The sequence below is a fragment of the Pan troglodytes genome, chromosome 2, assembly GCF_028858775.2.
Source record: "Pan troglodytes isolate AG18354 chromosome 2, NHGRI_mPanTro3-v2.0_pri, whole genome shotgun sequence".
Taxonomy (NCBI): Eukaryota; Metazoa; Chordata; class Mammalia; order Primates; family Hominidae; genus Pan; species Pan troglodytes.
Genome location: NC_086015.1, coordinates 26,851,252 through 26,864,854, shown reverse-complemented (window position 1 = coordinate 26,864,854; position 13,603 = coordinate 26,851,252). Strand labels below are relative to the sequence as shown.

At 39.8% G+C, this 13,603-nt stretch overlaps 1 long non-coding RNA gene across 1 annotated transcript in view; it reads right to left on the bottom strand.

Annotated features, from left to right (window-relative positions):
- Positions 1 to 2,703: 2,703 nt before the first annotated feature.
- LOC134809432 (uncharacterized) overlaps positions 2,704 to 13,603 on the bottom strand; it is a 61,322-nt gene continuing 50,422 nt past the window's right edge. The window contains exons 3-4 of the long non-coding RNA XR_010155146.1: positions 4,699 to 5,035; positions 2,704 to 4,096 (exon numbers count right to left, since the gene is read on the bottom strand). This is a non-coding gene — a long non-coding RNA (uncharacterized LOC134809432). The remainder of the gene's footprint in view (positions 4,097 to 4,698; positions 5,036 to 13,603) is intronic.

Genomic DNA, 13,603 nt, shown 5'->3' with positions numbered 1-13,603 from the left:
CTTGATTGCAGTCCAGGATCTTTAGGCCAGATTCAGAGTGCTGAGCCCCAAGAGAGTTACTTGCAAGTTATTCATTAACTCATTAATTCATTGGTTCATTCAAACAGCTAGTCAATTGTCAAATGCTTATTTAACAATTATATTGTGTTTTGTGCTGGGGACAGGCTCTGCCCTCAATGAACTCATAGACTCAAATAAGGTAATTAACTTATCCCAGACCATGTATACTTTCAATTTTCCTAATATTGTTTCGATTTTTTTCCCCAGGAGAGTACTTATTGTAGAATTAATTGTAAGATACCCCAATTTTCTCTTGATGTTGGAATTTTAAGCATTTGCCTAATGAAGTAGAATGTTTGGTGGACCTTAGTGCTTTTGTGGTTCTGGAATTTATAACCCAGAGACGGATGGCTTTGTCATTGTATTTAGGTTTAAGGTACTAACGGAAGACATCAACTGGGAGCATCTCATATTTATTTATATTGCATGTCAATGCTGTAGCTTAGGGATAGACAATTTCCTTAAATGGATTTTTTTAAAAAAGCAGCAGGCCAGGTGCAGTGGCTCATGCCTATAATCCCAGCACTTTGGGAGGCCAAGGCAGGTGGATCACCTGAGGTCAGGAGTTCAAGACCAGCCTGGCCAAAATGGTGAAACCCTGTCTTTACAAAAATACAAAAATTAGCTGGATATGATGGTGGGTAACTGTCATCCCAGCTACCCAGGAGGCTGAGGCAGGAGAATCTCTTGAGCCTGGGAGATGGAGGCTGCAGTTAGCTGAGATCTCACACTACTGCACTCCAGCCTGGGCGACAGAGTGACTCCATCTCAAAAAAAAAAAAAAAAAAAAAAAAGCAGCAGGTGAATGAAATCATGTATTGCCCAGCATTCATTTTCTCAGTTTATGTTTCTATATATTTATTTGTACTAAACTTCTTTTGTTTTAAGCTACTTATAAAGATGAGAACTTAAAAAAATTAACAGTTTATCTAGAATAAAAATTTAAATTGCAGAGTAGAAGGGACCATTTTCTCATTGTCTCCACAGTTAGCATTAAGTCTCTCCTTTGATGGTTTAAAGGAAAATCATTGCTGGGTAAAAATATAACCATAGATGCATAAGGCATGTGTGTTAGGTGTACTTTCTGGAAAATAGAAAACTTCGTAGGTTACAAAGGGACCATGAAAAAGATCAAGTGACGTGGGACTTGAGAAGTCTATCAATGTGTCCCTTTTATTGGGCTCTAGGGCCAGAGCCAGAGCATATCCTTATTGGAAGTCAGAGGTCCCCACTGCAAGTCTGGGTTAAGTTTCAGCAAGAAACAAGGATGTAAGGGAGGCTGGCCATAGTCTGGAAGAGGAGGAAGGGGAAATGTCTTGTCTTTTTCTCTTTTTTAAACAAGGATGAGAATCAGTTGGCTAATTCTGGGGTTCTGAAAGGCTTTGATGGAAGGGAATGGTCTGCCTCGGGTCTGGTGAGACAGATATGGAGTAGGGCAGGAAGCTAGTTTTCAGAACTTAGTTGGGGTCTGGGCCTGTCAAACAGAAGAGGCAACACTGAGAGGCAACACTGAGGTGTCAACAAGACATGATACAGTGCTAGTCCACCTATGTTAACATGACTTAGTTATTTGTTCCAGGAGACCTTTGTCTAGGAACGATAAGATATTGCACCAATAAATAACCTGTTTGCTTCGGAAAATTCCTGATCAATTTATCAGAACCAGCTGTGTGGTTATGAGGGCAAACAGCTCACTTATCAAACAACAATTTAGTTATCAAGATTTGCTTCCAGACTCTCACCTCTGTATCCACCAGTCCTAAACTATTAGGTCACAGACTTTGCCCAATCCCAGTTTCACACCTTGAGGGACAGGCTTTAAACCCCTTTAGACAAGACTCCAATCCCTGTCAATACTCTACTTCCGTTAAGATGATGTTCTCCCTTACTGTAGTGAGCTGGAATAAACTTAGCTTTGTTTTATTAATGAACTGTCTCTTGACATTTTGCGGAGTTCAACAGAAGCCTTTGCCTATGCTTGCTGTGGAGCAGGACAGGAAAGCCAGGGTCCCCTGAGATAAGGCCGGAGGGCTGGTCTTAGCAGCAGTAGGTGGCAGAGGACAGCCATGTCGTGTGGATTGCTGATATATAGCAGGTCATTGGCAGTGGCAGAGGACAGCCATGTCGTGTGGATTGCTGATATATAGCAGGTCATTGGCAGTGGCAGAGGACAGCCATGTCGTGTGGATTGCTGATATATAGCAGGTCATTGGCAGTAGAGGCTGAATGACAAAGACAGTAGAAGAGGGGAGAATTAGAATGGAGGGTTTGTTTCTGAACGCACAGGTTGTGTCCTGGGACAGTCTCAGAAACAGCTGAAGATCATCTGGGGAAGATGGTGTGAGTGGTAGCCAGCTTCTAGCAATCAGGAAAGAACTTTGGTATAATAGTTTGAGTATACAAAAGAAAATGTGACCTCATTTTGTAGTCATAGAGGAACATATTGGTTATATAAAATCATTGGGTTATGATTGGAGCATTTTCTTTCCTATATAAATTGTGGCTTACATTTCTTTCATTTAATGGGTTCTGTATATATATTTTGGAAATGCAAAATGAAATCCTTTCAGCATGGGGTCATTCAGACAGCACTAGAAATCAAAGTACACATACAATATTTGAGAAAAAGAAGATCTGTAAATTACATGAAGACATTTTTATTTGCTTAGTAGAAAATTAAGCCAAATATGCATAAAATGACTCTACCCTGCTTGCAATAAGCAGATTTTTTAAACACAGAAGCAGTAATAGGCAATATGGCAATAAAAGTCCCAAAGTATCTCTTTCTGCATACTTACCAGTAAGTATTAAAAACCAGAATCCAAACAAAACTTGAAACATTCACAGTAAAACAGTGTTTTAAATCAAGCGAATCACAATTTTTACATCAGCATTTAAGATGATTGGATCGTTTGCTGCCAAACTCCATGCCCTGTTGTCTTTGAAGGTTGAAGCTCAAATTCACAGAAGCCTAGAAATTTAGTTGAAAGCTTCAAGTCACCTTATTCCCAAGGCATGACCTTTTATGATTGATCTTGGACATAGATTGGATAAAGGACAAATTTTTATGATTTGGTAGCAAGTGTTTAATTCAAGATGATAGATGGCTTTCTTATTGCTGTTTGCTCTCTGGGTTAGTTTTGGGCTTTAGCAAGTTGCTAGATAAATAAATCAAATGCTCTGGGTTTCCAATCATTTTTCGTAATAAATGAGTTAGGCACAAACCACATCAAAAGTAAGATGACTTATCTCACATCAGGACTCTATAAATTACTGAGTATATTCTCCTCCCAACAGGTACAGTCTCCTGTTTGTATTTAGCCTTCCTGAACGTCTTCCCCTGCACCCAAACCCCCACCCCGCAGCAACCAGGCCTCTGTTTTATAGCACAATCTCTTTTTTTGTTTTGTACTAAACAACAACAACCTACGAGCTTTATTATTTTTCTTCCCACCAACTCTTTTTGATTAATCTTATTTCTTTCACTACACTGTATTTTAAAAAAACAATCTGGCTAGAGGAAGAAAAGAGAAATATACTTGAAGACTTTTTTCTGATCTGTGTCTTTCATCTGAACAGTTTTAAAGTAGGCTGTAAAAGTTCTCAGCAGGCCTGGTAGGGGAAACACTTCTGCTTGGTTTTCCCTTTTCAGCTGTGGCAACCTTTCTGTTGTTTTTCTTTTTGACGATACTCGTGCATTTTATTCTTGGCCATAGAAGACCTTGGTTTAATTAAAACTCATTTTGTTTCCGAAGCCTATCCAAGGGCTCTTCTTGGAATCCTAGGAGATGAGGATATCTGGGGACAAGGAGTTCGCCAGTGAAACTTAGGGTTTTGCTGTCTTCTTAATCAGCAGCCCCATGGCCATCACATGTCATAGGACACTATATTTTGGTGGCATGTACACATGATCCTGCCATGGGTATTGCTTTTGAGGAATATTTAGGATAGAAGGTGTTCATTTTGGAATAAAAACAAAAAAAATACTCTCGAGGCACAATGAAGGGTGGTTCTGGCAGAAGATGGGATGCTCTTACTGAGTATCAGAAAAAACAAAGAAAATGAATGTGAGGACTTGTTGAATTAAAAGGGGAGCGAGCTGCACACTGAGCAAGTGGGCCTCGCAAGATGGATTGAAATCTGTGGGATAGTAAGCTTGTGGGCTGAGGTTTATGAAATAGGTTCTTTTCAGCATCAGATCCTCCAAAAAGCAGAACATGAGACAAGAACTAGTGGAGGTTGTTAATTTTGGGAAGTGACCCCAGGGAATTGGAGCATAGGGCTTGGAAAAGTGAAACAGAAGGAAGTAGAGCCATACTAAGGGCATGTGATTAAACTGGTTACTGCGGGGGGCAATCCGAATTCAACTGTATTAGGACCTTGCAGGAATCTGATAGACTGTGTCTCATGACTGTTCACTGAGAAGTGGAAGACAGACTCATTTGCCCACCTGCCTACCCAATGCCTGGTCTGCACTGGCTAACAGTTTTCCCAGGCCAGGTTTTCTTAAAATGTGGTCTTAGACCAGCAGCATGGGAATCACCCGGGAACCTTTTGAAAATGCAGATTTTTGGGTGTTACCCCAGGCCTGCAAATCAAAGCCCTAAGGAGGGGGTGGGGGCAGCACTCTGCTTTCACCTCCGGGTGACTCTGCTGCACCTCTTGGATCTCCACCTTAGTCCATCCGATCATCTGCAGAGCTTGTGAAGCCACAGATTGCTGATCCTGCCTTGGAGTTTCTGATTCAGTAGGGCTGACCTAGGGCTGGAGATGTGCATTTCTCGCAAGTTCTAAAGTGATGCTGAGGCTGTTAGTTCAGGGGTCACACTTTAAGAACCACTTCCTTATGAAAGTTAACTCCTGTGTTTTCAAGTTTATTTTGGCAGCCTCTGGCAAGCATCTCTCATAGCAAAGCCGTGCCAGAAGGAGTGTTGTCGAAGATTCCTTGCCCACAGTTGGTTGCTGCAGAAATGACCTCAGAAAAAAAGGTGGGACATGAAAATATGAGTCAGGGCAGAAAAGATGTCTGGCATTTTTTTAATTAAAAATAATTTGTGGTATATTGTATTAGGGAGGAAAATGGCATTTGTCCTAGTTATCTATAGATTCTGGGGAAATTTGCAGGAGTAACTTGTGTTTTAAACACGATACTGCTTGCTTCTTGGCCTGTTTGATTGTGTTCCAAACGGTCTTTCTGGTGCTGTGTGAAGATTTGTGCATCACCTCTGTAGCTAGAGTAAGTGCTTGTATAACTTGTTATAAAATGGCAGGGGCTACCATAATATTCATGAGGTCACTCCCCATTCCTGGCTAATACTATGGATTCTGAGAAGGTCCCTAAGGTGAATTAGTCCAGAGCAGTATTACAGGCCCTGGTGCAGTTGACCTCTAACTTTAATTAATGGTCTTAAAGTTCTGAGAGCTAGTTCTAGTACCCCTTCTACCTGCTGCAAGTGGCTTCCCAACTTTATTGTGCAAAATACTTCATCTGGAATACTTGTCAAAGAAGCAAATTTTCAATGTGCCCTCTTCCCTGCAATTTTCATTTCGTAGGTTTGTGTTGGTATCCAGAAATCTACATTTTTAAACAAGGTTCCTAGGAAATGTTGGTTCAGGTACTCTAAGAATCACCTTTTGAGAAACACTATCTTAGAGCTCCTGGCACTTCAATTTAGACTGAGTTTGGGGTATAACATTATACTTTCTGGTGTTTATATCAGAATCCGGAAGAAACCTTGATTTTTTTTCTTTCCTATTTTTTTCATAAAATAATTCAGAAAACCAAAACAAAAATGAACTTTTTATCATTAATATATTTATAAGCCAATAAGAAAAAGATTAACACTTCCTTAGAAAAATGGACAAAGGATATGAGCAAGTAATTTATATAAGCAAAGTAATTCATAGAAAGGTAAATTTAGAGCCCATAAAATATGAAATTTGTTTAACTTCTCTAGAAATAAAGAATAAAATAGCATTGAAATATTGAAATGCCTTTTTGTTTTTTTTGAGATGAAATCTCACTCTGTTGCCCAGGCTGGAGTGCAGTGGCACAATCTTGGCTCACTGCAACCTCTGCCTCCCGGGTACAAGCGATTTCCGGCTAATTTTTGTATTTTTAGTAGAGATGGGGTTTCACCATGTTGGCCAGGCTGGACTTGAACTCCTGACCTCAACTGATCCGCCTGCCTCAGCCTCCAAAAGTGTGTGAGCCACTGCGCTTGGCCATGGAATGCCATTTTTAATCTTTCAAGTTTACAAAGCTAAATATTTGACTACCTTCTTAGTGCAAGGTGGTAGGAAAAAGGAATTCTATGAGTGTGAATTAGTGCAACCTTTCTTGAGAGCAATTCAGCACTGTATATCAGAAACCATTAAAATGTACACCCCATTCAACTAAGAAATTCTGTTTATAGGAGTGTCATAAGGAAAACTTCAGAAATTCATAAACAGATTTATTTGCATAAACAAGATTGCAGTGTTATGCATAATAGTGACAAACTGAAAATATTCTAAAGGTCCAACATCAAGAGGAGCTGGTTAATTGAATAATGGGATATTCGTATATAGTTTACTTTAGGAAATGTTTATGATCTATTATTAAAAAAAAGGTTACAATATACTTGTGAAGTATTTTATATATATATATATATATATATATATATATTTTTTTTTTTTTTGAGATAGAGTTTTGCTCTAGTTGCCCAGGCTGGAGTGCAATGGCATGATCTCGGCTCACCACAACCTCTGCCTCCCAGGTTCAAGCAATTCTCCTGCCTCAGCCTCCCGAGTAGCTGGGATTACAGGCATGCGCCACCATGTCCGGCTAATTTTGTATTTTTAGTAGAGACAGGGTTTCTCCATGTTGGTCAGGCTGGTCTTGAATTGCTAACCTCAGGTGATCTGTCTGCCTCAGCCTCCCAAAGTGCTAGGATTACAGGAGTGAGCCACTGTGCCCAGCCGAAGTATTATCTTAATTATGAAAATATCCCAAATTATGATAGTATGTGTCTCTGGGTAGAGAGGATTATGGGTGATTTAAATTTCCTTCATTGAGCCTTTTTTTTTTTTTTAAGACAGAGTCTCCCTCTGTCACCTACGCTGGAGTGCAGTGGCACGATCTTGGCTCACTGCAAGCTCTGCCTCCCAGGTTCACGCCATTCTCCTGCCTCAGCCTCCTGAGTAGCTGGGACTACAGGTGCCCGCCACCACACCTGGCCAATTTTTTTGTGTTTTTAGTAGAGACGGGGTTTCACCGTGTTAGCCAGGATGGTCTCGATCTCCTGACCTCATGATCTGCCCGCCTTGGCCTCCCAAAGTGCTGGAATTACAGGCGTGAGGTACCGCACCCAGCCCTTCATTGAGCTTTTATGTCTATTTTGTTTTTCCAAAGTCTCTTTCTAATAACTAAAGGTGAATGTAAAGTGGAAAAGTGATGCTTTTTCAGTCACACACTGTTTTCAGTAACTTTTTTCTATCCAAATTGCTTTTTTTCTCGTCTGTAAGTGTTCTTTTTTGGTGACCTCAACCTTTTTCAGCCTTAGATACCATCTCTACAGAGGTCACTCCTCAGATCATATCTGCAATACAGACCCCTCCTCTGATCTCTAGACCCGTACATCTGACTAATCGGCTTGATTTTCTACTCAAACAATTAATAAAAGCCCCACAACTAATATGTTCCTGCCTGAGTTGGAACTTCCTCCTTCCCTAGACCTCCCCATATCAGTAGATGGCATACACCTTCTTCCAGTTGCTCAACCTACAATTTTAGAGGGCCTATGAGTCCTGTATTTACTTTACCTACTACGTTGGTTCTGCCAGCAAGTTATATTGCCTTCAGCTTTAAAATATATCTAGAATTTCACTATTTTCACCAAATGCACTGTTATCACCCTGGAGTCAAGCGCTGTCTTCCCCTGGCTGGGTCACTTCCCTAGCCTCCTTATTGGTCTCCCTGCTGCTTCCTTTGCCCTTCATGACTCTGCTTTCAGCACAGCCACCAACAGATCCTATATGTTCAAATATAAGACATATCTCTGCTGGAATCTGTGCCTAATTTTAGCTGGGGTAAAAGCCAAGGTCCTTATGATGGCTTGGAAGGCCTGACATGAAATGGCCACTGCCCCTCACCCCAGTTGACCTCACTAACTATTGCTCTCTCCCTGGTTCATCCCAACCGGGTCACGCTGGCCTCTTTCCTGGTTCTTGACCAGCCAGGCATATTGCTCCTCAGGGCCTTTGCACTCACCGTTCCCCCTGCCTTCAAAGTGTTTGCTCCAGGTCCCTGGCCAGCCAGCCTCCCCTGGACTTAGCAGGTCCTCTCCTGCTGTTCCCCTCACTGTTTTACCTTTCTCAAGCGCTTATTTGTATTTTAGTTATTTTCTTCTATTTCCTCTCCCTTACTCCAGGATGCAAATTCCATGAGAACATGGATTTTTTTAATCTGTTTTATTTTCTCTTATATCCCCAGGGCCTGCAAGAGTGTCTGGGTAATTTCTTCTTCTTATCTGACAACTAGGTAACAATAATAATAATAACAATTTTAAAAAACCCTAAAAACTCCAAATTCCTCTCTCCCTGCCAAAAAATCACATCTTCTTTTTGGACAAAAATATTATCTGTGTTACAAAATATATTAGTTTTTATTATTAAAACACACCATAATCACAAGTGACATACTATATATTTATCACATGTAGCTTGTGAAATTTTCCATGGGGTGGTGTGGTTGCTGACATACATCTATCCAAAGCAGAGAAGCAACTGCTCATTCATTTTGCTTTTCACTAAGAATATACTCCTTAAAGGTGAGGAGTCATGATTTGATTCCTTTGACCTTTAGGTTTTAACAAGGGGTATCAGAGATTATTGTGGTAGAACAGTTAATGTTTAGAAAAGTAAAATCTTATTGATTCAGAACAGGAAAAACATCAGTCATTAACTAGATTTGGAAGTATCACTTAATATGTTTTTGGGAATTCAAATTTCAGGGTTATTTAGGACACTGATTCTGAAATGGTTTATCTGCAAAGCAGGCTGGCCTCTGCATTTCTTGCTTCATTATGGAAACTTCTCTTTGATATCGTAAGGAAATGATGTGTGCACTTTGATCTCCCTTCCCACGGTTGTTCATCCGGGGCTCCTTGAAGTGAGCATCCATGCCTGCAGATCTGTGATACCTGACCCAAAGGCCAGCGGGGCTGAATATGTGACTGACAGATTTGAGCACAAAATACAGCTATTGTTTTCATCAGTGGGGACAAGTTTGGACATTCTCTTTTGTATTTGTCTCCCTTGGTTTAGTTTTTGTCTCATGTGAAAGCATGAAGCAGTTTAAGTATTTTGAGTTCTCAATCTGAAAAACACTGATTGCTCCATTCACTAAAGGGGTGTGATGGTTAGTTTTAAGTGTTAATTGCCAATATTGTTAATATTTGGTCAAACATTATTCTGGATGTTTCTGTGATGGTGTTTTGGGATGAGATTGCCATTTAAATCAGTAGACTGAATAAAGGAGATTGCCCTTCCATATTTGGGTAGGTCTCATCCAATCAGTTGAAGGCCCAAGTAGAACAAAAAGGCTGACCATCCCTCAAGTGAGGGAGAATTCTTCCTGCCTGATGGCCTTTGAACTGAAACATCAGCTTTTTTTCCTGCTGACCTTAGACTCCAACTGAAACGTAAGTTCTTATTGGGTCTCGAGCCTGCCACCTTCTGACTGGAACTACACCACTGGTTCTTCTGGGCCTGCAGCTTGCCAGCTCACCCCATGGATCTTGGGACTTGTCAGACTCCATAATCACATAAGCTGATTTCTTAAAATAAAACTGTTTTTAATATATACATCCTATTGGCTCTGTTTATCTGGAGAACCCTGATACAAAGGGCAATCAGAATTTCTAGTATGCTTTAGGGTAGAAGTAAAATATTTCCTCTTGGGTAAAGTATCAGTGATGATGGTAACACTTGGCCCACAGACCCTTCTCCTTGGCTATTTCAGCAGACATTGTCTGTGCCTCACCTATACCTCCTTGGTACCACCAGGAGGCTTCCTCTGGCTGTAGGAGTGTTCTCGGCCTATGTAGGCAGGCTAGATAGAGCGCCAGAGTATTAACACGCTCAGGTGTAGCCTTCAACCTGCAGCAAATAGGAGCCAATTGATAAATACCCTGGTTCCCCTCAGGTGGAACAACCCCGAGGCATGTTCTCTACTGTTTCCCAGAGATTCCCAGCGAGATTGAGCCCTACTTTCCTAAAGTTGTAACTTGCTCATCAAAATTTGGTGAATTTCTTTTTTTTTTCCTTTTCCCATCTTGTTTCCTGGCTTTCCTTCTGGTTCTTCTTGGGGTAGCCATTGAAAAAACTATTTGCATTCAAATTCTTGCCTCAGGCCTGTTTGCTTCTGAGGGAACCCAACTTAAGGTGGGCATTTCAGCTTTAAAAGAAGATGACAGAGATCTTTAAGAATAGTTACAAACCACAGGACCACATCCACCCTTAATTAATTAAATAGCAAAAAATCTTCACGAAATGTCTACCAGATGCCTCAATTAGAAAGTTAATAATACATAATTTTTAAATAAGTCGATTATTTGATTTTGTCACAAAGCAAAAAGCCTCAGGTGGAGGTCACAGAATAATTTTGTTTCATATGCATCTTTGTTTATTTCCTGTCTTTACTAAATAATGACTCGTGACTAATGCAGGTATTTCATCACGGGAAATGACTCTACCTGCACCTTCATCCAGGATCCATTAGGTTCAAAGTGTTTAAAGGTAAAGTGTTTTGAAAAAACCACAAAGGTATATAAGTAATGGACTGGTTCCAGTTTAATGGCTATAAAACCTTGTTTGTGAATTAAACATCAGATTCCTTTTAATTAAGGAAATTGCTTTTTGAACTTCTGCTTCCTCTCTTATAAATTTGAAATGAAAAAGCAAGTTATAACCACATATTTTAGTGTGTTTGTTAATTATGTGTTATTTGCAAGTCATTTTAGGATACAAATGACTTTGTTTTTGTTCAAAAGAGGCTTTAAATAGGCATAATAATGACAATAGTAATGATAGTAGTTAAAATTTTTTGAGGGTTTATTCTGTGCCAGGCACTGGGTCAGCTGTCTTATGTATATCATTATTAAACCTTATAACAGTTTGCAAGAACAATTTTCTTTTTAAAATCTCTACTTTACTGATGATGAAATGAAAAAATCAAAGACACTAAGTGATTTTTCTACTCACACAGCTAGTTTCAGAATAGGCATTAGAACTGAGGTCATTCTGATTTCAAAGCTTGTTTATTTCATAACAGAGTGAAGAAAAAGTTTGGTTTTAAACTTCCAGGTCCCTATAAGGTTCCTGTGTTTCCACTAGTATCAGCGCTATCCTTCTATACAGAAATTTATTTATTTATTTATTTATTGAGATGGCGTCTTGCTCTGTTGCCAGGCTAGAGTGCAGTGGCGCAATCTTGGCTCACGGCAACCTCTGCCTTTGGAGTTCAAGCGATTCTCCTGCCTCAGTTTCCTGAGTAGCTGGGACTATAGGCACGTGCCACCATGCCCAGCTGATTTTTTGTATTTTCAGTAGAGACAGGGTTTCACCGTGCTGGCCAGGGTGGTCTCAATCTCCTGACCTTGTGATCTGCCTGCCTTGGCCTCGCAAAGTGCTGGGATTACAGGTATGAACCACTGCACTCAGCCAGAAAGAAATTTATTTTAAAATTTATGTTATGCTGTTGATATTTTTCACATACCATCCCATAAAGAATTACTGTTATTGTGAGTCCTCACAACTCCTGATTGTTCATTATAGCCTGTTCTCTCTGGAGCATAAAAATCACCATGCTAATTGACTTGTGGTGAAGTTTAATTGACAAATAGGTGACTTTTAAAAATTGTTCTGGGCCGTTTGCCAGGTGCACGTAAGTCTGTGATAGTGCCTCAGTGACTTGATACTGAGTTATGCTTCCTGCAGGTAGCTCTTTATTTACTATTGTAAGGAGATGCTCTTAAATAGTTTTGTCTTGTCAATTCTGTTTTCAGAATTCTCTCATGGTTTGTTCCTCATTGTCTTTTGAAGAAAATCTAAACCCATTAATAGGGTGTTCAGAGACTGATAACCTCACCAAAAACCAGTTTCCTTTCCTTCCTAGACACACAGCTGGATACATTTCCCTGCCTTCTTTAAAATTTGCAGTGACCATGTGACTGAGTTCCAGCCAATGGAAGAAAAGCACAAGTGATGTGTGTCATTTTGGAGTGAGGCTTTTAAGAAGGGACTGAGGCCCCTTCACACTATTTTTCTTTTTGTCTGCCAGATATGGAAGACAATGAGGCCTTAAGGCAGGAGTTGCCAAGCTTTTTCTGAAAAGAATCAGATGGTAAATATTTGCAGTGAATATTACAGAATTGTCTCTGTCAATACAAACCTTTTTAAATTTTATTCATTTTTTTTACAACCTTTAAAAAAATAAAAGTCATTCTTAGCTCACTGAGGTACAAAACCAGGCCATACTTATTTGCTCACCCCTGCCCTTAAGGATGTGGAACCAGAAGAGGAAGGAGCCTAGGTCCTTGAATCACCATGTGGAGGAGAGGCACCTGCCAAACTTAGGAAATTTTGCTGGAGACAGTTACATGAATAAAAAACAAATATTTATTTTTTTTGAGCCATTATGCACATTGGGACTTGTAATCACACCTTATTCTACCATGACTAAGCTTTTTAGGATTAGGTTTAAGGCTATACTTCCACACTAATTTCCCCACTTTTTCTTTTAATGCTTCCTACATATTGGTCAAACTGGAATAGTGTCTATTTCTTCAGCAATACTCTAACTTCTCATTTTCATGAATGTATTTATGTGATTTCCTTCTGGGCATAAAGTTACTTTAGCCTGTTCCTGTTCTTTGCAATCCTTCTCTTTGAGGACCTATAACAAATTTTACCTTCTTAAAAGGACTTCCATGATATTTTCCCCTTGACCTGGCAGAAATATTTATTTCTTTTTTGGGGTTTCATATTTCCTTTTAACTAATGTATATTATATTAGGGTTTTCTGCCAAATTTTGAAGTTGTCTGTGTACATGCCTTTGTCTTGCCTACCACAGTTTCAGCTTCAAGGGGTCATCTTGGATAACACACCACATAAAATCTGGCGCTTACATTTGCATGTCATGTAGGAGATACCAGTCTAAAGGCAAAAATTGTGTACAGTCAAAATACTCTTAATAATCCCTTAACTAGGCAATAAAGTACATGGCTGAGTTTAGGGGCCATGTGCATGAAAAATAATTTTATTTAAAAGACCAGATAATACTCAGGGCAAAAATATATTAACATATTGAGGAAAATGAGACCAGTTGCTCCCTCTGTGGCACATATGCTCACTGAGTGTAATGGTGGGTGGGGTAGTTGGCAGTCTTTGTAAAGGAATTTTTTTCCTGGCTGAACATGTACATTTGAATTCACCAGATTTGGATACACACAGTGGCATGCCTTCCATAAATTTGTGAGTTAATTGAATGGTTTAACCATA